The 25852-nt window shown below is 42.9% G+C and overlaps 20 non-coding genes across 20 annotated transcripts; all 20 read right to left on the bottom strand.

Moving 5' to 3' along the window:
* Nucleotides 1-353: 353 nt before the first annotated feature.
* Nucleotides 354-425, bottom strand: TRNAD-GUC (transfer RNA aspartic acid (anticodon GUC)). The gene has a single exon. It is a non-coding gene; the product is annotated as a tRNA-Asp (tRNA).
* Nucleotides 426-1507: 1082 nt separating this feature from the next.
* Nucleotides 1508-1579, bottom strand: TRNAD-GUC (transfer RNA aspartic acid (anticodon GUC)). The gene has a single exon. It is a non-coding gene; the product is annotated as a tRNA-Asp (tRNA).
* Nucleotides 1580-2661: 1082 nt separating this feature from the next.
* On the bottom strand, nt 2662-2733 carry TRNAD-GUC (transfer RNA aspartic acid (anticodon GUC)). The gene has a single exon. It is a non-coding gene; the product is annotated as a tRNA-Asp (tRNA).
* Nucleotides 2734-3815: 1082 nt separating this feature from the next.
* TRNAD-GUC (transfer RNA aspartic acid (anticodon GUC)) lies at nt 3816-3887 on the bottom strand. Its single transcript has one exon. It is a non-coding gene; the product is annotated as a tRNA-Asp (tRNA).
* A 2236-nt stretch (nt 3888-6123) lies between these two features.
* Nucleotides 6124-6195, bottom strand: TRNAD-GUC (transfer RNA aspartic acid (anticodon GUC)). Its single transcript has one exon. It is a non-coding gene; the product is annotated as a tRNA-Asp (tRNA).
* Nucleotides 6196-8431: 2236 nt separating this feature from the next.
* Nucleotides 8432-8503, bottom strand: TRNAD-GUC (transfer RNA aspartic acid (anticodon GUC)). The gene has a single exon. It is a non-coding gene; the product is annotated as a tRNA-Asp (tRNA).
* A 1082-nt stretch (nt 8504-9585) lies between these two features.
* TRNAD-GUC (transfer RNA aspartic acid (anticodon GUC)) lies at nt 9586-9657 on the bottom strand. Its single transcript has one exon. It is a non-coding gene; the product is annotated as a tRNA-Asp (tRNA).
* Nucleotides 9658-10739: 1082 nt separating this feature from the next.
* Nucleotides 10740-10811, bottom strand: TRNAD-GUC (transfer RNA aspartic acid (anticodon GUC)). Its single transcript has one exon. It is a non-coding gene; the product is annotated as a tRNA-Asp (tRNA).
* Nucleotides 10812-11893: 1082 nt separating this feature from the next.
* Nucleotides 11894-11965, bottom strand: TRNAD-GUC (transfer RNA aspartic acid (anticodon GUC)). The gene has a single exon. It is a non-coding gene; the product is annotated as a tRNA-Asp (tRNA).
* A 2236-nt stretch (nt 11966-14201) lies between these two features.
* On the bottom strand, nt 14202-14273 carry TRNAD-GUC (transfer RNA aspartic acid (anticodon GUC)). The gene has a single exon. It is a non-coding gene; the product is annotated as a tRNA-Asp (tRNA).
* A 1082-nt stretch (nt 14274-15355) lies between these two features.
* TRNAD-GUC (transfer RNA aspartic acid (anticodon GUC)) lies at nt 15356-15427 on the bottom strand. The gene has a single exon. It is a non-coding gene; the product is annotated as a tRNA-Asp (tRNA).
* A 1082-nt stretch (nt 15428-16509) lies between these two features.
* Nucleotides 16510-16581, bottom strand: TRNAD-GUC (transfer RNA aspartic acid (anticodon GUC)). Its single transcript has one exon. It is a non-coding gene; the product is annotated as a tRNA-Asp (tRNA).
* Nucleotides 16582-17663: 1082 nt separating this feature from the next.
* Nucleotides 17664-17735, bottom strand: TRNAD-GUC (transfer RNA aspartic acid (anticodon GUC)). Its single transcript has one exon. It is a non-coding gene; the product is annotated as a tRNA-Asp (tRNA).
* Nucleotides 17736-18817: 1082 nt separating this feature from the next.
* On the bottom strand, nt 18818-18889 carry TRNAD-GUC (transfer RNA aspartic acid (anticodon GUC)). The gene has a single exon. It is a non-coding gene; the product is annotated as a tRNA-Asp (tRNA).
* Nucleotides 18890-19971: 1082 nt separating this feature from the next.
* On the bottom strand, nt 19972-20043 carry TRNAD-GUC (transfer RNA aspartic acid (anticodon GUC)). The gene has a single exon. It is a non-coding gene; the product is annotated as a tRNA-Asp (tRNA).
* A 1082-nt stretch (nt 20044-21125) lies between these two features.
* TRNAD-GUC (transfer RNA aspartic acid (anticodon GUC)) lies at nt 21126-21197 on the bottom strand. The gene has a single exon. It is a non-coding gene; the product is annotated as a tRNA-Asp (tRNA).
* Nucleotides 21198-22279: 1082 nt separating this feature from the next.
* On the bottom strand, nt 22280-22351 carry TRNAD-GUC (transfer RNA aspartic acid (anticodon GUC)). Its single transcript has one exon. It is a non-coding gene; the product is annotated as a tRNA-Asp (tRNA).
* Nucleotides 22352-23433: 1082 nt separating this feature from the next.
* TRNAD-GUC (transfer RNA aspartic acid (anticodon GUC)) lies at nt 23434-23505 on the bottom strand. The gene has a single exon. It is a non-coding gene; the product is annotated as a tRNA-Asp (tRNA).
* A 1082-nt stretch (nt 23506-24587) lies between these two features.
* On the bottom strand, nt 24588-24659 carry TRNAD-GUC (transfer RNA aspartic acid (anticodon GUC)). The gene has a single exon. It is a non-coding gene; the product is annotated as a tRNA-Asp (tRNA).
* Nucleotides 24660-25741: 1082 nt separating this feature from the next.
* Nucleotides 25742-25813, bottom strand: TRNAD-GUC (transfer RNA aspartic acid (anticodon GUC)). Its single transcript has one exon. It is a non-coding gene; the product is annotated as a tRNA-Asp (tRNA).
* Nucleotides 25814-25852: the final 39 nt, after the last annotated feature.

Here is a 25852-nt window from a genome sequence, read left to right as displayed (position 1 = left end):
TTCACAGCATTAGGAGACAGTCTAGAGGGAAGGGGGATCCATTCAAACAGCCATATCTCGGGCTGTGGACGACCTAGAACCACGGTTCTGGTGGCATATGAAAGGGGAGATTCCAATCTTTCATATGACAGTAGAATCACAGTTCTAGCTGTGACAGAGCCTGAGATATAGCCAGTTGAATACAGAATTGGGAATGAAAGCTGTATACTATAAGATCACACTGTGTTGCTGGACAGGGAAGGGTGCAGAAGCTGATTGGACAGCGTCATACAGAAAACATTACACCGCCCAAAGTGAAAAGAAAGAGTCTTGTTTAATAATTCTGGTTATTGATGTGTCTAAAAGTGACAATTCTCCCCGTCGGGGAATCGAACCCCGGTCTCCCGCGTGACAGGCGGGGATACTCTCCACTATACTAACGAGGACCTGCTGATACCACGGCTGTGTGAGTTGCGTGGAGCAGGCCTAGCAGCGGCGCATGTGTGGCCTGAGTGCATTGTGTAAATGGCATATATGTGGAATGGGTCTGTATGGCGTGTCCGATGCCGAGAGTGGTCTTTGTTTTGGTAACTATGCTATGCCCCCACATCCCTGTGCTCGTTATTCACTATTAATCTGACACCACTGAGACCATTCAACAACTCTAATACAGATTAGTGTGCCCCCCTATGATAGGAAAATGAATAAATATGGCAATGACATATTGTCTTCTCTTTATGTGGTAATAACTTTGGAATTCTTTTATTTATCCAAGCATTCTGAGATTGTTTTCTTGTGACACATTGTACTTTATGTAAGTGGTAAAATGTGGTCGATACAATCCGAATCGTAGAGAAAATTGTAGAGAAAATTAGCATTTTTCTAAATGTATCTGCTTGTAAGACAGATAATAATCCTGGTACTGCAATTTCGTCCTATTTAAAGAGGCTCTGTCACTTGTACTTCCCTATCTCCTAGCTAATTTGATAGGCGCTGTCACACTGATAATACTAGTGAAAATTGTGTCCCAAAACGTTTATTATTTCAAAAGTTATGAGCTTTTTTCTAAATATGTAAATGAGGATTTATAAGACAACTGGGAGGTAACAGCAGCGATTCTCCTGAGGTGGGGCTTCCTCCCAGCCTCTGACTCTGTCCTATCAGCAGGATGCTGTTTCACAGCATTAGGAGACAGTCTAGAGGGAAGGGGGATCCATTCAAACAGCCATATCTCGGGCTGTGGACGACATAGAACCACGGTTCTGGTGGCATATGAAAGGGGAGATTCCAATCTTTCATATGACAGTAGAATCACAGTTCTAGCTGTGACAGAGCCTGAGATATAGCCAGTTGAATACAGAATTGGGAATGAAAGCTGTATACTATAAGATCACACTGTGTTGCTGGACAGGGAATGGTGCAGAAGCTGATTGGACAGCGTCATACAGAAAACATTACACCGCCCAAAGTGAAAAGAAAGAGTCTTGTTTTATAATTCTGGTTATTGATGTGTCTAAAAGTGACAATTCTCCCCGTCGGGGAATCGAACCCCGGTCTCCCGCGTGACAGGCGGGGATACTCTCCACTATACTAACGAGGACCTGCTGATACCACGGCTGTGTGAGTTGCGTGGAGCAGGCCTAGCGGCGGCGCATGTGTGGCCTGAGTGCATTGTGTAAATGGCATATATGTGGAATGGGTCTGTATGGCGTGTCCGATGCCGAGAGTGGTCTTTGTTTTGGTAACTATGCTATGCCCCCACATCCCTGTGCTCGTTATTCACTATTAATCTGACACCACTGAGACCATTCAACAACTCTAATACAGATTAGTGTGCCCCCCTATGATAGGAAAATGAATAAATATGGCAATGACATATTGTCTTCTCTTTATGTGGTAATAACTTTGGAATTCTTTTATTTATCCAAGCATTCTGAGATTGTTTTCTTGTGACACATTGTACTTTATGTAAGTGGTAAAATGTGGTCGATACAATCCGAATCGTAGAGAAAATTGTAGAGAAAATTAGCATTTTTCTAAATGTATCTGCTTGTAAGACAGATAATAATCCTGGTACTGCAATTTCGTCCTATTTAAAGAGGCTCTGTCACTTGTACTTCCCTATCTCCTAGCTAATTTGATAGGCGCTGTCACACTGATAATACTAGTGAAAATTGTGTCCCAAAACGTTTATTATTTCAAAAGTTATGAGCTTTTTTCTAAATATGTAAATGAGGATTTATAAGACAACTGGGAGGTAACAGCAGCGATTCTCCTGAGGTGGGGCTTCCTCCCAGCCTCTGACTCTGTCCTATCAGCAGGATGCTGTTTCACAGCATTAGGAGACAGTCTAGAGGGAAGGGGGATCCATTCAAACAGCCATATCTCGGGCTGTGGACGACCTAGAACCACGGTTCTGGTGGCATATGAAAGGGGAGATTCCAATCTTTCATATGACAGTAGAATCACAGTTCTAGCTGTGACAGAGCCTGAGATATAGCCAGTTGAATACAGAATTGGGAATGAAAGCTGTATACTATAAGATCACACTGTGTTGCTGGACAGGGAAGGGTGCAGAAGCTGATTGGACAGCGTCATACAGAAAACATTACACCGCCCAAAGTGAAAAGAAAGAGTCTTGTTTAATAATTCTGGTTATTGATGTGTCTAAAAGTGACAATTCTCCCCGTCGGGGAATCGAACCCCGGTCTCCCGCGTGACAGGCGGGGATACTCTCCACTATACTAACGAGGACCTGCTGATACCACGGCTGTGTGAGTTGCGTGGAGCAGGCCTAGCAGCGGCGCATGTGTGGCCTGAGTGCATTGTGTAAATGGCATATATGTGGAATGGGTCTGTATGGCGTGTCCGATGCCGAGAGTGGTCTTTGTTTTGGTAACTATGCTATGCCCCCACATCCCTGTGCTCGTTATTCACTATTAATCTGACACCACTGAGACCATTCAACAACTCTAATACAGATTAGTGTGCCCCCCTATGATAGGAAAATGAATAAATATGGCAATGACATATTGTCTTCTCTTTATGTGGTAATAACTTTGGAATTCTTTTATTTATCCAAGCATTCTGAGATTGTTTTCTTGTGACACATTGTACTTTATGTAAGTGGTAAAATGTGGTCGATACAATCCGAATCGTAGAGAAAATTGTAGAGAAAATTAGCATTTTTCTAAATGTATCTGCTTGTAAGACAGATAATAATCCTGGTACTGCAATTTCGTCCTATTTAAAGAGGCTCTGTCACTTGTACTTCCCTATCTCCTAGCTAATTTGATAGGCGCTGTCACACTGATAATACTAGTGAAAATTGTGTCCCAAAACGTTTATTATTTCAAAAGTTATGAGCTTTTTTCTAAATATGTAAATGAGGATTTATAAGACAACTGGGAGGTAACAGCAGCGATTCTCCTGAGGTGGGGCTTCCTCCCAGCCTCTGACTCTGTCCTATCAGCAGGATGCTGTTTCACAGCATTAGGAGACAGTCTAGAGGGAAGGGGGATCCATTCAAACAGCCATATCTCGGGCTGTGGACGACATAGAACCACGGTTCTGGTGGCATATGAAAGGGGAGATTCCAATCTTTCATATGACAGTAGAATCACAGTTCTAGCTGTGACAGAGCCTGAGATATAGCCAGTTGAATACAGAATTGGGAATGAAAGCTGTATACTATAAGATCACACTGTGTTGCTGGACAGGGAAGGGTGCAGAAGCTGATTGGACAGCGTCATACAGAAAACATTACACCGCCCAAAGTGAAAAGAAAGAGTCTTGTTTAATAATTCTGGTTATTGATGTGTCTAAAAGTGACAATTCTCCCCGTCGGGGAATCGAACCCCGGTCTCCCGCGTGACAGGTGGGGATACTCTCCACTATACTAACGAGGACCTGCTGATACCACGGCTGTGTGAGTTGCGTGGAGCAGGCCTAGCAGCGGCGCATGTGTGGCCTGAGTGCATTGTGTAAATGGCATATATGTGGAATGGGTCTGTATGGCGTGTCCGATGCCGAGAGTGGTCTTTGTTTTGGTAACTATGCTATGCCCCCACATCCCTGTGCTCGTTATTCACTATTAATCTGACACCACTGAGACCATTCAACAACTCTAATACAGATTAGTGTGCCCCCCTATGATAGGAAAATGAATAAATATGGCAATGACATATTGTCTTCTCTTTATGTGGTAATAACTTTGGAATTCTTTTATTTATCCAAGCATTCTGAGATTGTTTTCTTGTGACACATTGTACTTTATGTAAGTGGTAAAATGTGGTCGATACAATCCGAATCGTAGCGAAAATTGTAGAGAAAATTAGCATTTTTCTAAATGTATCTGCTTGTAAGACAGATAATAATCCTGGTACTGCAATTTCGTCCTATTTAAAGAGGCTCTGTCACTTGTACTTCCCTATCTCCTAGCTAATTTGATAGGCGCTGTCACACTGATAATACTAGTGAAAATTGTGTCCCAAAACGTTTATTATTTCAAAAGTTATGAGCTTTTTTCTAAATATGTAAATGAGGATTTATAAGACAACTGGGAGGTAACAGCAGCGATTCTCCTGAGGTGGGGCTTCCTCCCAGCCTCTGACTCTGTCCTATCAGCAGGATGCTGTTTCACAGCATTAGGAGACAGTCTAGAGGGAAGGGGGATCCATTCAAACAGCCATATCTCGGGCTGTGGACGACCTAGAACCGCGTTTCTGGTGGCATATGAAAGGGGAGATTCCAATCTTTCATATGACAGTAGAATCACAGTTCTAGCTGTGACAGAGCCTGAGATATAGCCAGTTGAATACAGAATTGGGAATGAAAGCTGTATACTATAAGATCACACTGTGTTGCTGGACAGGGAAGGGTGCAGAAGCTGATTGGACAGCGTCATACAGAAAACATTACACCGCCCAAAGTGAAAAGAAGGAGTCTTGTTTTATAATTCTGGTTATTGATTTGTCTAAAAGTGACAATTCTCCCCGTCGCGGAATCGAACCCCGGTCTCCCGCGTGACAGGCGGGGATACTCTCCACTATACTAATGAGGACCTGCTGATACCACGGCTGTGTGAGTTGCGTGGAGCAGGCCTAGCAGCGGCGCATGTGTGGCCTGAGTGCATTGTGTAAATGGCATATATGTGGAATGGGTCTGTATGGCGTGTCCGATGCCGAGAGTGGTCTTTGTTTTGGTAACTATGCTATGCCCCCACATCCCTGTGCTCGTTATTCACTATTAATCTGACACCACTGAGACCATTCAACAACTCTAATACAGATTAGTGTGCCCCCCTATGATAGGAAAATGAATAAATATGGCAATGACATATTGTCTTCTCTTTATGTGGTAATAACTTTGGAATTCTTTTATTTATCCAAGCATTCTGAGATTGTTTTCTTGTGACACATTGTACTTTATGTAAGTGGTAAAATGTGGTCGATACAATCCGAATCGTAGAGAAAATTGTAGAGAAAATTAGCATTTTTCTAAATGTATCTGCTTGTAAGACAGATAATAATCCTGGTACTGCAATTTCGTCCTATTTAAAGAGGCTCTGTCACTTGTACTTCCCTATCTCCTAGCTAATTTGATAGGCGCTGTCACACTGATAATACTAGTGAAAATTGTGTCCCAAAACGTTTATTATTTCAAAAGTTATGAGCTTTTTTCTAAATATGTAAATGAGGATTTATAAGACAACTGGGAGGTAACAGCAGCGATTCTCCTGAGGTGGGGCTTCCTCCCAGCCTCTGACTCTGTCCTATCAGCAGGATGCTGTTTCACAGCATTAGGAGACAGTCTAGAGGGAAGGGGGATCCATTCAAACAGCCATATCTCGGGCTGTGGACGACATAGAACCACGGTTCTGGTGGCATATGAAAGGGGAGATTCCAATCTTTCATATGACAGTAGAATCACAGTTCTAGCTGTGACAGAGCCTGAGATATAGCCAGTTGAATACAGAATTGGGAATGAAAGCTGTATACTATAAGATCACACTGTGTTGCTGGACAGGGAAGGGTGCAGAAGCTGATTGGACAGCGTCATACAGAAAACATTACACCGCCCAAAGTGAAAAGAAAGAGTCTTGTTTTATAATTCTGGTTATTGATGTGTCTAAAAGTGACAATTCTCCCCGTCGGGGAATCGAACCCCGGTCTCCCGCGTGACAGGCGGGGATACTCTCCACTATACTAACGAGGACCTGCTGATACCACGGCTGTGTGAGTTGTGTGGAGCAGGCCTAGCGGCGGCGCATGTGTGGCCTGAGTGCATTGTGTAAATGGCATATATGTGGAATGGGTCTGTATGGCGTGTCCGATGCCGAGAGTGGTCTTTGTTTTGGTAACTATGCTATGCCCCCACATCCCTGTGCTCGTTATTCACTATTAATCTGACACCACTGAGACCATTCAACAACTCTAATACAGATTAGTGTGCCCCCCTATGATAGGAAAATGAATAAATATGGTAATGACATATTGTCTTCTCTTTATGTGGTAATAACTTTGGAATTCTTTTATTTATCCAAGCATTCTGAGATTGTTTTCTTGTGACACATTGTACTTTATGTAAGTGGTAAAATGTGGTCGATACAATCCGAATCGTAGCTAAAATTGTAGAGAAAATTAGCATTTTTCTAAATGTATCTGCTTGTAAGACAGATAATAATCCTGGTACTGCAATTTCGTCCTATTTAAAGAGGCTCTGTCACTTGTACTTCCCTATCTCCTAGCTAATTTGATAGGCGCTGTCACACTGATAATACTAGTGAAAATTGTGTCCCAAAACGTTTATTATTTCAAAAGTTATGAGCTTTTTTCTAAATATGTAAATGAGGATTTATAAGACAACTGGGAGGTAACAGCAGCGATTCTCCTGAGGTGGGGCTTCCTCCCAGCCTCTGACTCTGTCCTATCAGCAGGATGCTGTTTCACAGCATTAGGAGACAGTCTAGAGGGAAGGGGGATCCATTCAAACAGCCATATCTCGGGCTGTGGACGACCTAGAACCGCGTTTCTGGTGGCATATGAAAGGGGAGATTCCAATCTTTCATATGACAGTAGAATCACAGTTCTAGCTGTGACAGAGCCTGAGATATAGCCAGTTGAATACAGAATTGGGAATGAAAGCTGTATACTATAAGATCACACTGTGTTGCTGGACAGGGAAGGGTGCAGAAGCTGATTGGACAGCGTCATACAGAAAACATTACACCGCCCAAAGTGAAAAGAAGGAGTCTTGTTTTATAATTCTGGTTATTGATTTGTCTAAAAGTGACAATTCTCCCCGTCGCGGAATCGAACCCCGGTCTCCCGCGTGACAGGCGGGGATACTCTCCACTATACTAATGAGGACCTGCTGATACCACGGCTGTGTGAGTTGCGTGGAGCAGGCCTAGCAGCGGCGCATGTGTGGCCTGAGTGCATTGTGTAAATGGCATATATGTGGAATGGGTCTGTATGGCGTGTCCGATGCCGAGAGTGGTCTTTGTTTTGGTAACTATGCTATGCCCCCACATCCCTGTGCTCGTTATTCACTATTAATCTGACACCACTGAGACCATTCAACAACTCTAATACAGATTAGTGTGCCCCCCTATGATAGGAAAATGAATAAATATGGCAATGACATATTGTCTTCTCTTTATGTGGTAATAACTTTGGAATTCTTTTATTTATCCAAGCATTCTGAGATTGTTTTCTTGTGACACATTGTACTTTATGTAAGTGGTAAAATGTGGTCGATACAATCCGAATCGTAGAGAAAATTGTAGAGAAAATTAGCATTTTTCTAAATGTATCTGCTTGTAAGACAGATAATAATCCTGGTACTGCAATTTCGTCCTATTTAAAGAGGCTCTGTCACTTGTACTTCCCTATCTCCTAGCTAATTTGATAGGCGCTGTCACACTGATAATACTAGTGAAAATTGTGTCCCAAAACGTTTATTATTTCAAAAGTTATGAGCTTTTTTCTAAATATGTAAATGAGGATTTATAAGACAACTGGGAGGTAACAGCAGCGATTCTCCTGAGGTGGGGCTTCCTCCCAGCCTCTGACTCTGTCCTATCAGCAGGATGCTGTTTCACAGCATTAGGAGACAGTCTAGAGGGAAGGGGGATCCATTCAAACAGCCATATCTCGGGCTGTGGACGACATAGAACCACGGTTCTGGTGGCATATGAAAGGGGAGATTCCAATCTTTCATATGACAGTAGAATCACAGTTCTAGCTGTGACAGAGCCTGAGATATAGCCAGTTGAATACAGAATTGGGAATGAAAGCTGTATACTATAAGATCACACTGTGTTGCTGGACAGGGAAGGGTGCAGAAGCTGATTGGACAGCGTCATACAGAAAACATTACACCGCCCAAAGTGAAAAGAAAGAGTCTTGTTTTATAATTCTGGTTATTGATGTGTCTAAAAGTGACAATTCTCCCCGTCGGGGAATCGAACCCCGGTCTCCCGCGTGACAGGCGGGGATACTCTCCACTATACTAACGAGGACCTGCTGATACCACGGCTGTGTGAGTTGTGTGGAGCAGGCCTAGCGGCGGCGCATGTGTGGCCTGAGTGCATTGTGTAAATGGCATATATGTGGAATGGGTCTGTATGGCGTGTCCGATGCCGAGAGTGGTCTTTGTTTTGGTAACTATGCTATGCCCCCACATCCCTGTGCTCGTTATTCACTATTAATCTGACACCACTGAGACCATTCAACAACTCTAATACAGATTAGTGTGCCCCCCTATGATAGGAAAATGAATAAATATGGTAATGACATATTGTCTTCTCTTTATGTGGTAATAACTTTGGAATTCTTTTATTTATCCAAGCATTCTGAGATTGTTTTCTTGTGACACATTGTACTTTATGTAAGTGGTAAAATGTGGTCGATACAATCCGAATCGTAGCTAAAATTGTAGAGAAAATTAGCATTTTTCTAAATGTATCTGCTTGTAAGACAGATAATAATCCTGGTACTGCAATTTCGTCCTATTTAAAGAGGCTCTGTCACTTGTACTTCCCTATCTCCTAGCTAATTTGATAGGCGCTGTCACACTGATAATACTAGTGAAAATTGTGTCCCAAAACGTTTATTATTTCAAAAGTTATGAGCTTTTTTCTAAATATGTAAATGAGGATTTATAAGACAACTGGGAGGTAACAGCAGCGATTCTCCTGAGGTGGGGCTTCCTCCCAGCCTCTGACTCTGTCCTATCAGCAGGATGCTGTTTCACAGCATTAGGAGACAGTCTAGAGGGAAGGGGGATCCATTCAAACAGCCATATCTCGGGCTGTGGACGACCTAGAACCGCGGTTCTGGTGGCATATGAAAGGGGAGATTCCAATCTTTCATATGACAGTAGAATCACAGTTCTAGCTGTGACAGAGCCTGAGATATAGCCAGTTGAATACATAATTGGGAATGAAAGCTGTATACTATAAGATCACACTGTGTTGCTGGACAGGGAAGGGTGCAGAAGCTGATTGGACAGCGTCATACAGAAAACATTACACCGCCCAAAGTGAAAAGAAAGAGTCTTGTTTAATAATTCTGGTTATTGATGTGTCTAAAAGTGACAATTCTCCCCGTGGGGGAATCGAACCCCGGTCTCCCGCGTGACAGGCGGGGATACTCTCCACTATACTAACGAGGACCTGCTGATACCACGGCTGTGTGAGTTGCGTGGAGCAGGCCTAGCGGCGGCGCATGTGTGGCCTGAGTGCATTGTGTAAATGGCATATATGTGGAATGGGTCTGTATGGCGTGTCCGATGCCGAGAGTGGTCTTTGTTTTGGTAACTATGCTATGCCCCCACATCCCTGTGCTCGTTATTCACTATTAATCTGACACCACTGAGACCATTCAACAACTCTAATACAGATTAGTGTGCCCCCCTATGATAGGAAAATGAATAAATATGGCAATGACATATTGTCTTCTCTTTATGTGGTAATAACTTTGGAATTCTTTTATTTATCCAAGCATTCTGAGATTGTTTTCTTGTGACACATTGTACTTTATGTAAGTGGTAAAATGTGGTCGATACAATCCGAATCGTAGAGAAAATTGTAGAGAAAATTAGCATTTTTCTAAATGTATCTGCTTGTAAGACAGATAATAATCCTGGTACTGCAATTTCGTCCTATTTAAAGAGGCTCTGTCACTTGTACTTCCCTATCTCCTAGCTAATTTGATAGGCGCTGTCACACTGATAATACTAGTGAAAATTGTGTCCCAAAACGTTTATTATTTCAAAAGTTATGAGCTTTTTTCTAAATATGTAAATGAGGATTTATAAGACAACTGGGAGGTAACAGCAGCGATTCTCCTGAGGTGGGGCTTCCTCCCAGCCTCTGACTCTGTCCTATCAGCAGGATGCTGTTTCACAGCATTAGGAGACAGTCTAGAGGGAAGCGGGATCCATTCAAACAGCCATATCTCGGGCTGTGGACGAGCTAGAACCGCGGTTCTGGTGGCATATGAAAGGGGAGATTCCAATCTTTCATATGACAGTAGAACCACAGTTCTAGCTGTGACAGAGCCTGATATATAGCCAGTTGAATACAGAATTGGGAATGAAAGCTGTATACTATAAGATCACACTGTGTTGCTGGACAGGGAAGGGTGCAGAAGCTGATTGGACAGCGTCATACAGAAAACATTACACCGCCCAAAGTGAAAAGAAAGAGTCTTGTTTTATAATTCGGGTTATTGATGTGTCTAAAAGTGACAATTCTCCCCGTCGGGGAATCGAACCCCGGTCTCCCGCGTGACAGGCGGGGATACTCTCCACTATACTAACGAGGACCTGCTGATACCACGGCTGTGTGAGTTGCGTGGAGCAGGCCTAGCAGCGGCGCATGTGTGGCCTGAGTGCATTGTGTAAATGGCATATATGTGGAATGGGTCTGTATGGCGTGTCCGATGCCGAGAGTGGTCTTTGTTTTGGTAACTATGCTATGCCCCCTCATCCCTGTGCTCGTTATTCACTATTAATCTGACACCACTGAGACCATTCAACAACTCTAATACAGATTAGTGTGCCCCCCTATGATAGGAAAATGAATAAATATGGCAATGACATATTGTCTTCTCTTTATGTGGTAATAACTTTGGAATTCTTTTATTTATCCAAGCATTCTGAGATTGTTTTCTTGTGACACATTGTACTTTATGTAAGTGGTAAAATGTGGTCGATACAATCCGAATCGTAGAGAAAATTGTAGAGAAAATTAGCATTTTTCTAAATGTATCTGCTTGTAAGACAGATAATAATCCTGGTACTGCAATTTCGTCCTATTTAAAGAGGCTCTGTCACTTGTACTTCCCTATCTCCTAGCTAATTTGATAGGCGCTGTCACACTGATAATACTAGTGAAAATTGTGTCCCAAAACGTTTATTATTTCAAAAGTTATGAGCTTTTTTCTAAATATGTAAATGAGGATTTATAAGACAACTGGGAGGTAACAGCAGCGATTCTCCTGAGGTGGGGCTTCCTCCCAGCCTCTGACTCTGTCCTATCAGCAGGATGCTGTTTCACAGCATTAGGAGACAGTCTAGAGGGAAGGGGGATCCATTCAAACAGCCATATCTCGGGCTGTGGACGACCTAGAACCACGGTTCTGGTGGCATATGAAAGGGGAGATTCCAATCTTTCATATGACAGTAGAATCACAGTTCTAGCTGTGACAGAGCCTGATATATAGCCAGTTGAATACAGAATTGGGAATGAAAGCTGTATACTATAAGATCACACTGTGTTGCTGGACAGGGAAGGGTGCAGAAGCTGATTGGACAGCGTCATACAGAAAACATTACACCGCCCAAAGTGAAAAGAAAGAGTCTTGTTTTATAATTCTGGTTATTGATGTGTCTAAAAGTGACAATTCTCCCCGTCGGGGAATCGAACCCCGGTCTCCCGCGTGACAGGCGGGGATACTCTCCACTATACTAACGAGGACCTGCTGATACCACGGCTGTGTGAGTTGCGTGGAGCAGGCCTAGCGGCGGCGCATGTGTGGCCTGAGTGCATTGTGTAAATGGCATATATGTGGAATGGGTCTGTATGGCGTGTCCGATGCCGAGAGTGGTCTTTGTTTTGGTAACTATGCTATGCCCCCACATCCCTGTGCTGGTTATTCACTATTAATCTGACACCACTGAGACCATTCAACAACTCTAATACAGATTAGTGTGCCCCCCTATGATAGGAAAAAGAATAAATATGGCAATGACATATTGTCTTCTCTTTATGTGGTAATAACTTTGGAATTCTTTTATTTATCCAAGCATTCTGAGATTGTTTTCTTGTGACACATTGTACTTTATGTAAGTGGTAAAATGTGGTCGATACAATCCGAATCGTAGAGAAAATTGTAGAGAAAATTAGCATTTTTCTAAATGTATCTGCTTGTAAGACAGATAATAATCCTGGTACTGCAATTTCGTCCTATTTAAAGAGGCTCTGTCACTTGTACTTCCCTATCTCCTAGCTAATTTGATAGGCGCTGTCACACTGATAATACTAGTGAAAATTGTGTCCCAAAACGTTTATTATTTCAAAAGTTATGAGCTTTTTTCTAAATATGTAAATGAGGATTTATAAGACAACTGGGAGGTAACAGCAGCGATTCTCCTGAGGTGGGGCTTCCTCCCAGCCTCTGACTCTGTCCTATCAGCAGGATGCTGTTTCACAGCATTAGGAGACAGTCTAGAGGGAAGGGGGATCCATTCAAACAGCCATATCTCGGGCTGTGGACGACCTAGAACCACGGTTCTGGTGGCATATGAAAGGGGAGATTCCAATCTTTCATATGACAGTAGAATCACAGTTCTAGCTGTGACAGAGCCTGAGATATAGCCAGTTGAATACAGAATTGGGAATGAAAGCTGTATACTATAAGATCACACTGTGTTGCTGGACAGGGAAGGGTGCAGAAGCTGATTGGACAGCGTCATACAGAAAACATTACACCGCCCAAAGTGAAAAGAAAGAGTCTTGTTTAATAATTCTGGTTATTGATGTGTCTAAAAGTGACAATTCTCCCCGTGGGGGAATCGAACCCCGGTCTGCCGCGTGACAGGCGGGGATACTCTCCACTATACTAAAGAGGACCTGCTGATACCACGGCTGTGTGAGTTGCGTGGAGCAGGCCTAGCGGCGGCGCATGTGTGGCCTGAGTGCATTGTGTAAATGGCATATATGTGGAATGGGTCTGTATGGCGTGTCCGATGCCGAGAGTGGTCTTTGTTTTGGTAACTATGCTATGCCCCCACATCCCTGTGCTCGTTATTCACTATTAATCTGACACCACTGAGACCATTCAACAACTCTAATACAGATTAGTGTGCCCCCCTATGATAGGAAAATGAATAAATATGGCAATGACATATTGTCTTCTCTTTATGTGGTAATAACTTTGGAATTCTTTTATTTATCCAAGCATTCTGAGATTGTTTTCTTGTGACACATTGTACTTTATGTAAGTGGTAAAATGTGGTCGATACAATCCGAATCGTAGAGAAAATTGTAGAGAAAATTAGCATTTTTCTAAATGCATCTGCTTGTAAGACAGATAATAATCCTGGTACTGCAATTTCGTCCTATTTAAAGAGGCTCTGTCACTTGTACTTCCCTATCTCCTAGCTAATTTGATAGGCGCTGTCACACTGATAATACTAGTGAAAATTGTGTCCCAAAACGTTTATTATTTCAAAAGTTATGAGCTTTTTTCTAAATATGTAAATGAGGATTTATAAGACAACTGGGAGGTAACAGCAGCGATTCTCCTGAGGTGGGGCTTCCTCCCAGCCTCTGACTCTGTCCTATCAGCAGGATGCTGTTTCACAGCATTAGGAGACAGTCTAGAGGGAAGGGGGATCCATTCAAACAGCCATATCTCGGGCTGTGGACGACCTAGAACCACGGTTCTGGTGGCATATGAAAGGGGAGATTCCAATCTTTCATATGACAGTAGAATCACAGTTCTAGCTCTGACAGAGCCTGAGATATAGCCAGTTGAATACAGAATTGGGAATGAAAGCTGTATACTATAAGATCACACTGTGTTGCTGGACAGGGAAGGGTGCAGAAGCTGATTGGACAGCGTCATACAGAAAACATTACACCGCCCAAAGTGAAAAGAAAGAGTCTTGTTTTATAATTCTGGTTATTGATGTGTCTAAAAGTGACAATTCTCCCCGTCGGGGAATCGAACCCCGGTCTCCCGCGTGACAGGCGGGGATACTCTCCACTATACTAACGAGGACCTGCTGATACCACGGCTGTGTGAGTTGCGTGGAGCAGGCCTAGCGGCGGCGCATGTGTGGCCTGAGTGCATTGTGTAAATGGCATATATGTGGAATGGGTCTGTATGGCGTGTCCGATGCCGAGAGTGGTCTTTGTTTTGGTAACTATGCTATGCCCACACATCCCTGTGCTCGTTATTCACTATTAATCTGACACCACTGAGACCATTCAACAACTCTAATACAGATTAGTGTGCCCCCCTATGATAGGAAAATGAATAAATATGGCAATGACATATTGTCTTCTCTTTATGTGGTAATAACTTTGGAATTCTTTTATTTATCCAAGCATTCTGAGATTGTTTTCTTGTGACACATTGTACTTTATGTAAGTGGTAAAATGTGGTCGATACAATCCGAATCGTAGAGAAAATTGTAGAGAAAATTAGCATTTTTCTAAATGTATCTGCTTGTAAGACAGATAATAATCCTGGTACTGCAATTTCGTCCTATTTAAAGAGGCTCTGTCACTTGTACTTCCCTATCTCCTAGCTAATTTGATAGGCGCTGTCACACTGATAATACTAGTGAAAATTGTGTCCCAAAACGTTTATTATTTCAAAAGTTATGAGCTTTTTTCTAAATATGTAAATGAGGATTTATAAGACAACTGGGAGGTAACAGCAGCGATTCTCCTGAGGTGGGGCTTCCTCCCAGCCTCTGACTCTGTCCTATCAGCAGGATGCTGTTTCACAGCATTAGGAGACAGTCTAGAGGGAAGGGGGATCCATTCAAACAGCCATATCTCGGGCTGTGGACGACCTAGAACCACGGTTCTGGTGGCATATGAAAGGGGAGATTCCAATCTTTCATATGACAGTAGAATCACAGTTCTAGCTCTGACAGAGCCTGAGATATAGCCAGTTGAATACAGAATTGGGAATGAAAGCTGTATACTATAAGATCACACTGTGTTGCTGGACAGGGAAGGGTGCAGAAGCTGATTGGACAGCGTCATACAGAAAACATTACACCGCCCAAAGTGAAAAGAAAGAGTCTTGTTTTATAATTCTGGTTATTGATGTGTCTAAAAGTGACAATTCTCCCCGTCGGGGAATCGAACCCCGGTCTCCCGCGTGACAGGCGGGGATACTCTCCACTATACTAACGAGGACCTGCTGATACCACGGCTGTGTGAGTTGCGTGGAGCAGGCCTAGCGGCGGCGCATGTGTGGCCTGAGTGCATTGTGTAAATGGCATATATGTGGAATGGGTCTGTATGGCGTGTCCGATGCCGAGAGTGGTCTTTGTTTTGGTAACTATGCTATGCCCCCACATCCCTGTGCTCGTTATTCACTATTAATCTGACACCACTGAGACCATTCAACAACTCTAATACAGATTAGTGTGCCCCCCTATGATAGGAAAATGAATAAATATGGCAATGACATATTGTCTTCTCTTTATGTGGTAATAACTTTGGAATTCTTTTATTTATCCAAGCATTCTGAGATTGTTTTCTTGTGACACATTGTACTTTATGTAAGTGGTAAAATGTGGTCGATACAATCCGAATCGTAGAGAAAATTGTAGAGAAAATTAGCATTTTTCTAAATGTATCTGCTTGTAAGACAGATAATAATCCTGGTACTGCAATTTCGTCCTATTTAAAGAGGCTCTGTCACTTGTACTTCCCTATCTCCTAGCTAATTTGATAGGCGCTGTCACACTGATAATACTAGTGAAAATTGTGTCCCAAAACGTTTATTATTTCAAAAGTTATGAGCTTTTTTCTAAATATGTAAATGAGGATTTATAAGACAACTGGGAGGTAACAGCAGCGATTCTCCTGAGGTGGGGCTTCCTCCCAGCCTCTGACTCTGTCCTATCAGCAGGATGCTGTTTCACAGCATTAGGAGACAGTCTAGAGGGAAGGGGGATCCATTCAAACAGCCATATCTCGGGCTGTGGACGACCTAGAACCGCGGTTCTGGTGGCATATGAAAGGGGAGATTCCAATCTTTCATATGACAGTAGAATCACAGTTCTAGCTGTGACAGAGCCTGAGATATAGCCAGTTGAATACAGAATTGGGAATGAAAGCTGTATACTATAAGATCACACTGTGTTGCTGGACAGGGAAGGGTGCAGAAGCTGATTGGACAGCGTCATACAGAAAACATTACACCGCCCAAAGTGAAAAGAAAGAGTCTTGTTTAATAATTCTGGTTATTGATGTGTCTAAAAGTGACAATTCTCCCCGTCGGGGAATCGAACCCCGGTCTCCCACGTGACAGGCGGGGATACTCTCCACTATACTAACGAGGACCTGCTGATACCACGGCTGTGTGAGTTGCGTGGAGCAGGCCTAGCAGCGGCGCATGTGTGGCCTGAGTGCATTGTGTAAATGGCATATATGTGGAATGGGTCTGTATGGCGTGTCCGATGCCGAGAGTGGTCTTTGTTTTGGTAACTATGCTATGCCCCCACATCCCTGTGCTCGTTATTCACTATTAATCTGACACCACTGAGACCATTCAACAACTCTAATACAGATTAGTGTGCCCCCCTATGATAGGAAAATGAATAAATATGGCAATGACATATTGTCTTCTCTTTATGTGGTAATAACTTTGGAATTCTTTTATTTATCCAAGCATTCTGAGATTGTTTTCTTGTGACACATTGTACTTTATGTAAGTGGTAAAATGTGGTCGATACAATCCGAATCGTAGAGAAAATTGTAGAGAAAATTAGCATTTTTCTAAATGTATCTGCTTGTAAGACAGATAATAATCCTGGTACTGCAATTTCGTCCTATTTAAAGAGGCTCTGTCACTTGTACTTCCCTATCTCCTAGCTAATTTGATAGGCGCTGTCACACTGATAATACTAGTGAAAATTGTGTCCCAAAACGTTTATTATTTCAAAAGTTATGAGCTTTTTTCTAAATATGTAAATGAGGATTTATAAGACAACTGGGAGGTAACAGCAGCGATTCTCCTGAGGTGGGGCTTCCTCCCAGCCTCTGACTCTGTCCTATCAGCAGGATGCTGTTTCACAGCATTAGGAGACAGTCTAGAGGGAAGGGGGATCCATTCAAACAGCCATATCTCGGGCTGTGGACGACATAGAACCACGGTTCTGGTGGCATATGAAAGGGGAGATTCCAATCTTTCATATGACAGTAGAATCACAGTTCTAGCTGTGACAGAGCCTGAGATATAGCCAGTTGAATACAGAATTGGGAATGAAAGCTGTATACTATAAGATCACACTGTGTTGCTGGACAGGGAAGGGTGCAGAAGCTGATTGGACAGCGTCATACAGAAAACATTACACCGCCCAAAGTGAAAAGAAAGAGTCTTGTTTAATAATTCTGGTTATTGATGTGTCTAAAAGTGACAATTCTCCCCGTCGGGGAATCGAACCCCGGTCTCCCGCGTGACAGGCGGGGATACTCTCCACTATACTAACGAGGACCTGCTGATACCACGGCTGTGTGAGTTGCGTGGAGCAGGCCTAGCAGCGGCGCATGTGTGGCCTGAGTGCATTGTGTAAATGGCATATATGTGGAATGGGTCTGTATGGCGTGTCCGATGCCGAGAGTGGTCTTTGTTTTGGTAACTATGCTATGCCCCCACATCCCTGTGCTCGTTATTCACTATTAATCTGACACCACTGAGACCATTCAACAACTCTAATACAGATTAGTGTGCCCCCCTATGATAGGAAAATGAATAAATATGGCAATGACATATTGTCTTCTCTTTATGTGGTAATAACTTTGGAATTCTTTTATTTATCCAAGCATTCTGAGATTGTTTTCTTGTGACACATTGTACTTTATGTAAGTGGTAAAATGTGGTCGATACAATCCGAATCGTAGAGAAAATTGTAGAGAAAATTAGCATTTTTCTAAATGTATCTGCTTGTAAGACAGATAATAATCCTGGTACTGCAATTTCGTCCTATTTAAAGAGGCTCTGTCACTTGTACTTCCCTATCTCCTAGCTAATTTGATAGGCGCTGTCACACTGATAATACTAGTGAAAATTGTGTCCCAAAACGTTTATTATTTCAAAAGTTATGAGCTTTTTTCTAAATATGTAAATGAGGATTTATAAGACAACTGGGAGGTAACAGCAGCGATTCTCCTGAGGTGGGGCTTCCTCCCAGCCTCTGACTCTGTCCTATCAGCAGGATGCTGTTTCACAGCATTAGGAGACAGTCTAGAGGGAAGGGGGATCCATTCAAACAGCCATATCTCGGGCTGTGGACGACATAGAACCACGGTTCTGGTGGCATATGAAAGGGGAGATTCCAATCTTTCATATGACAGTAGAATCACAGTTCTAGCTGTGACAGAGCCTGAGATATAGCCAGTTGAATACAGAATTGGGAATGAAAGCTGTATACTATAAGATCACACTGTGTTGCTGGACAGGGAAGGGTGCAGAAGCTGATTGGACAGCGTCATACAGAAAACATTACACCGCCCAAAGTGAAAAGAAAGAGTCTTGTTTTATAATTCTGGTTATTGATGTGTCTAAAAGTGACAATTCTCCCCGTCGGGGAATCGAACCCCGGTCTCCCGCGTGACAGGCGGGGATACTCTCCACTATACTAACGAGGACCTGCTGATACCACGGCTGTGTGAGTTGCGTGGAGCAGGCCTAGCGGCGGCGCATGTGTGGCCTGAGTGCATTGTGTAAATGGCATATATGTGGAATGGGTCTGTATGGCGTGTCCGATGCCGAGAGTGGTCTTTGTTTTGGTAACTATGCTATGCCCCCACATCCCTGTGCTCGTTATTCACTATTAATCTGACACCACTGAGACCATTCAACAACTCTAATACAGATTAGTGTGCCCCCCTATGATAGGAAAATGAATAAATATGGCAATGACATATTGTCTTCTCTTTATGTGGTAATAACTTTGGAATTCTTTTATTTATCCAAGCATTCTGAGATTGTTTTCTTGTGACACATTGTACTTTATGTAAGTGGTAAAATGTGGTCGATACAATCCGAATCGTAGAGAAAATTGTAGAGAAAATTAGCATTTTTCTAAATGTATCTGCTTGTAAGACAGATAATAATCCTGGTACTGCAATTTCGTCCTATTTAAAGAGGCTCTGTCACTTGTACTTCCCTATCTCCTAGCTAATTTGATAGGCGCTGTCACACTGATAATACTAGTGAAAATTGTGTCCCAAAACGTTTATTATTTCAAAAGTTATGAGCTTTTTTCTAAATATGTAAATGAGGATTTATAAGACAACTGGGAGGTAACAGCAGCGATTCTCCTGAGGTGGGGCTTCCTCCCAGCCTCTGACTCTGTCCTATCAGCAGGATGCTGTTTCACAGCATTAGGAGACAGTCTAGAGGGAAGGGGGATCCATTCAAACAGCCATATCTCGGGCTGTGGACGACCTAGAACCACGGTTCTGGTGGCATATGAAAGGGGAGATTCCAATCTTTCATATGACAGTAGAATCACAGTTCTAGCTGTGACAGAGCCTGAGATATAGCCAGTTGAATACAGAATTGGGAATGAAAGCTGTATACTATAAGATCACACTGTGTTGCTGGACAGGGAAGGGTGCAGAAGCTGATTGGACAGCGTCATACAGAAAACATTACACCGCCCAAAGTGAAAAGAAAGAGTCTTGTTTAATAATTCTGGTTATTGATGTGTCTAAAAGTGACAATTCTCCCCGTCGGGGAATCGAACCCCGGTCTCCCGCGTGACAGGCGGGGATACTCTCCACTATACTAACGAGGACCTGCTGATACCACGGCTGTGTGAGTTGCGTGGAGCAGGCCTAGCAGCGGCGCATGTGTGGCCTGAGTGCATTGTGTAAATGGCATATATGTGGAATGGGTCTGTATGGCGTGTCCGATGCCGAGAGTGGTCTTTGTTTTGGTAACTATGCTATGCCCCCACATCCCTGTGCTCGTTATTCACTATTAATCTGACACCACTGAGACCATTCAACAACTCTAATACAGATTAGTGTGCCCCCCTATGATAGGAAAATGAATAAATATGGCAATGACATATTGTCTTCTCTTTATGTGGTAATAACTTTGGAATTCTTTTATTTATCCAAGCATTCTGAGATTGTTTTCTTGTGACACATTGTACTTTATGTAAGTGGTAAAATGTGGTCGATACAATCCGAATCGTAGAGAAAATTGTAGAGAAAATTAGCATTTTTCTAAATGTATCTGCTTGTAAGACAGATAATAATCCTGGTACTGCAATTTCGTCCTATTTAAAGAGGCTCTGTCACTTGTACTTCCCTATCTCCTAGCTAATTTGATAGGCGCTGTCACACTGATAATACTAGTGAAAATTGTGTCCCAAAACGTTTATTATTTCAAAAGTTATGAGCTTTTTTCTAAATATGTAAATGAGGATTTATAAGACAACTGGGAGGTAACAGCAGCGATTCTCCTGAGGTGGGGCTTCCTCCCAGCCTCTGACTCTGTCCTATCAGCAGGATGCTGTTTCACAGCATTAGGAGACAGTCTAGAGGGAAGGGGGATCCATTCAAACAGCCATATCTCGGGCTGTGGACGACATAGAACCACGGTTCTGGTGGCATATGAAAGGGGAGATTCCAATCTTTCATATGACAGTAGAATCACAGTTCTAGCTGTGACAGAGCCTGAGATATAGCCAGTTGAATACAGAATTGGGAATGAAAGCTGTATACTATAAGATCACACTGTGTTGCTGGACAGGGAAGGGTGCAGAAGCTGATTGGACAGCGTCATACAGAAAACATTACACCGCCCAAAGTGAAAAGAAAGAGTCTTGTTTAATAATTCTGGTTATTGATGTGTCTAAAAGTGACAATTCTCCCCGTCGGGGAATCGAACCCCGGTCTCCCGCGTGACAGGCAGGGATACTCTCCACTATACTAACGAGGACCTGCTGATACCACGGCTGTGTGAGTTGCGTGGAGCAGGCCTAGCGGCGGCGCATGTGTGGCCTGAGTGCATTGTGTAAATGGCATATATGTGGAATGGGTCTGTATGGCGTGTCCGATGCCGAGAGTGGTCTTTGTTTTGGTAACTATGCTATGCCCCCACATCCCTGTGCTCGTTATTCACTATTAATCTGACACCACTGAGACCATTCAACAACTCTAATACAGATTAGTGTGCCCCCCTATGATAGGAAAATGAATAAATATGGCAATGACATATTGTCTTCTCTTTATGTGGTAATAACTTTGGAATTCTTTTATTTATCCAAGCATTCTGAGATTGTTTTCTTGTGACACATTGTACTTTATGTAAGTGGTAAAATGTGGTCGATACAATCCGAATCGTAGAGAAAATTGTAGAGAAAATTAGCATTTTTCTAAATGTATCTGCTTGTAAGACAGATAATAATCCTGGTACTGCAATTTCGTCCTATTTAAAGAGGCTCTGTCACTTGTACTTCCCTATCTCCTAGCTAATTTGATAGGCGCTGTCACACTGATAATACTAGTGAAAATTGTGTCCCAAAACGTTTATTATTTCAAAAGTTATGAGCTTTTTTCTAAATATGTAAATGAGGATTTATAAGACAACTGGGAGGTAACAGCAGCGATTCTCCTGAGGTGGGGCTTCCTCCCAGCCTCTGACTCTGTCCTATCAGCAGGATGCTGTTTCACAGCATTAGGAGACAGTCTAGAGGGAAGGGGGATCCATTCAAACAGCCATATCTCGGGCTGTGGACGACATAGAACCACGGTTCTGGTGGCATATGAAAGGGGAGATTCCAATCTTTCATATGACAGTAGAATCACAGTTCTAGCTGTGACAGAGCCTGAGATATAGCCAGTTGAATACAGAATTGGGAATGAAAGCTGTATACTATAAGATCACACTGTGTTGCTGGACAGGGAAGGGTGCAGAAGCTGATTGGACAGCGTCATACAGAAAACATTACACCGCCCAAAGTGAAAAGAAAGAGTCTTGTTTAATAATTCTGGTTATTGATGTGTCTAAAAGTGACAATTCTCCCCGTCGGGGAATCGAACCCCGGTCTCCCGCGTGACAGGCGGGGATACTCTCCACTATACTAACGAGGACCTGCTGATACCACGGCTGTGTGAGTTGCGTGGAGCAGGCCTAGCGGCGGCGCATGTGTGGCCTGAGTGCATTGTGTAAATGGCATATATGTGGAATGGGTCTGTATGGCGTGTCCGATGCCGAGAGTGGTCTTTGTTTTGGTAACTATGCTATGCCCCCACATCCCTGTGCTCGTTATTCACTATTAATCTGACACCACTGAGACCATTCAACAACTCTAATACAGATTAGTGTGCCCCCCTATGATAGGAAAATGAATAAATATGGCAATGACATATTGTCTTCTCTTTATGTGGTAATAACTTTGGAATTCTTTTATTTATCCAAGCATTCTGAGATTGTTTTCTTGTGACACATTGTACTTTATGTAAGTGGTAAAATGTGGTCGATACAATCCGAATCGTAGAGAAAATTGTAGAGAAAATTAGCATTTTTCTAAATGTATCTGCTTGTAAGACAGATAATAATCCTGGTACTGCAATTTCGTCCTATTTAAAGAGGCTCTGTCACTTGTACTTCCCTATCTCCTAGCTAATTTGATAGGCGCTGTCACACTGATAATACTAGTGAAAATTGTGTCCCAAAACGTTTATTATTTCAAAAGTTATGAGCTTTTTTCTAAATATGTAAATGAGGATTTATAAGACAACTGGGAGGTAACAGCAGCGATTCTCCTGAGGTGGGGCTTCCTCCCAGCCTCTGACTCTGTCCTATCAGCAGGATGCTGTTTCACAGCATTAGGAGACAGTCTAGAGGGAAGGGGGATCCATTCAAACAGCCATATCTCGGGCTGTGGACGACCTAGAACCACGGTTCTGGTGGCATATGAAAGGGGAGATTCCAATCTTTCATATGACAGTAGAATCACAGTTCTAGCTGTGACAGAGCCTGAGATATAGCCAGTTGAATACAGAATTGGGAATGAAAGCTGTATACTATAAGATCACACTGTGTTGCTGGACAGGGAAGGGTGCAGAAGCTGATTGGACAGCGTCATACAGAAAACATTACACCGCCCAAAGTGAAAAGAAAGAGTCTTGTTTAATAATTCTGGTTATTGATGTGTCTAAAAGTGACAATTCTCCCCGTCGGGGAATCGAACCCCGGTCTCCCGCGTGACAGGCGGGGATACTCTCCACTATACTAACGAGGACCTGCTGATACCACGGCTGTGTGAGTTGCGTGGAGCAGGCCTAGCAGCGGCGCATGTGTGGCCTGAGTGCATTGTGTAAATGGCATATATGTGGAATGGGTCTGTATGGCGTGTCCGATGCCGAGAGTGGTCTTTGTTTTGGTAACTATGCTATGCCCCCACATCCCTGTGCTCGTTATTCACTATTAATCTGACACCACTGAGACCATTCAACAACTCTAATACAGATTAGTGTGCCCCCCTATGATAGGAAAATGAATAAATATGGCAATGACATATTGTCTTCTCTTTATGTGGTAATAACTTTGGAATTCTTTTATTTATCCAAGCATTCTGAGATTGTTTTCTTGTGACACATTGTACTTTATGTAAGTGGTAAAATGTGGTCGATACAATCCGAATCGTAGAGAAAATTGTAGAGAAAATTAGCATTTTTCTAAATGTATCTGCTTGTAAGACAGATAATAATCCTGGTACTGCAATTTCGTCCTATTTAAAGAGGCTCTGTCACTTGTACTTCCCTATCTCCTAGCTAATTTGATAGGCGCTGTCACACTGATAATACTAGTGAAAATTGTGTCCCAAAACGTTTATTATTTCAAAAGTTATGAGCTTTTTTCTAAATATGTAAATGAGGATTTATAAGACAACTGGGAGGTAACAGCAGCGATTCTCCTGAGGTGGGGCTTCCTCCCAGCCTCTGACTCTGTCCTATCAGCAGGATGCTGTTTCACAGCATTAGGAGACAGTCTAGAGGGAAGGGGGATCCATTCAAACAGCCATATCTCGGGCTGTGGACGACCTAGAACCACGGTTCTGGTGGCATATGAAAGGGGAGATTCCAATCTTTCATATGACAGTAGAATCACAGTTCTAGCTGTGACAGAGCCTGAGATATAGCCAGTTGAATACAGAATTGGGAATGAAAGCTGTATACTATAAGATCACACTGTGTTGCTGGACAGGGAAGGGTGCAGAAGCTGATTGGACAGCGTCATACAGAAAACATTACACCGCCCAAAGTGAAAAGAAAGAGTCTTGTTTAATAATTCTGGTTATTGATGTGTCTAAAAGTGACAATTCTCCCCGTCGGGGAATCGAACCCCGGTCTCCCGCGTGACAGGCGGGGATACTCTCCACTATACTAACGAGGACCTGCTGATACCACGGCTGTGTGAGTTGCGTGGAGCAGGCCTAGCAGCGGCGCATGTGTGGCCTGAGTGCATTGTGTAAATGGCATATATGTGGAATGGGTCTGTATGGCGTGTCCGATGCCGAGAGTGGTCTTTGTTTTGGTAACTATGCTATGCCCCCACATCCCTGTGCTCGTTATTCACTATTAATCTGACACCACTGAGACCATTCAACAACTCTAATACAGATTAGTGTGCCCCCCTATGATAGGAAAATGAATAAATATGGCAATGACATATTGTCTTCTCTTTATGTGGTAATAACTTTGGAATTCTTTTATTTATCCAAGCATTCTGAGATTGTTTTCTTGTGACACATTGTACTTTATGTAAGTGGTAAAATGTGGTCGATACAATCCGAATCGTAGAGAAAATTGTAGAGAAAATTAGCATTTTTCTAAATGTATCTGCTTGTAAGACAGATAATAATCCTGGTACTGCAATTTCGTCCTATTTAAAGAGGCTCTGTCACTTGTACTTCCCTATCTCCTAGCTAATTTGATAGGCGCTGTCACACTGATAATACTAGTGAAAATTGTGTCCCAAAACGTTTATTATTTCAAAAGTTATGAGCTTTTTTCTAAATATGTAAATGAGGATTTATAAGACAACTGGGAGGTAACAGCAGCGATTCTCCTGAGGTGGGGCTTCCTCCCAGCCTCTGACTCTGTCCTATCAGCAGGATGCTGTTTCACAGCATTAGGAGACAGTCTAGAGGGAAGGGGGATCCATTCAAACAGCCATATCTCGGGCTGTGGACGACATAGAACCACGGTTCTGGTGGTATATGAAAGGGGAGATTCCAATCTTTCATATGACAGTAGAATCACAGTTCTAGCTGTGACAGAGCCTGAGATATAGCCAGTTGAATACAGAATTGGGAATGAAAGCTGTATACTATAAGATCACACTGTGTTGCTGGACAGGGAATGGTGCAGAAGCTGATTGGACAGCGTCATACAGAAAACATTACACCGCCCAAAGTGAAAAGAAAGAGTCTTGTTTTATAATTCTGGTTATTGATGTGTCTAAAAGTGACAATTCTCCCCGTCGGGGAATCGAACCCCGGTCTCCCGCGTGACAGGCGGGGATACTCTCCACTATACTAACGAGGACCTGCTGATACCACGGCTGTGTGAGTTGCGTGGAGCAGG

Source organism: Rhinoderma darwinii, chromosome 3 (genome assembly GCF_050947455.1).
Source record: "Rhinoderma darwinii isolate aRhiDar2 chromosome 3, aRhiDar2.hap1, whole genome shotgun sequence".
Classification (NCBI taxonomy): Eukaryota; Metazoa; Chordata; class Amphibia; order Anura; family Rhinodermatidae; genus Rhinoderma; species Rhinoderma darwinii.
Note: the sequence above shows the minus strand (reverse complement) of the source record. Positions and strands in the feature narration are given on the sequence as shown.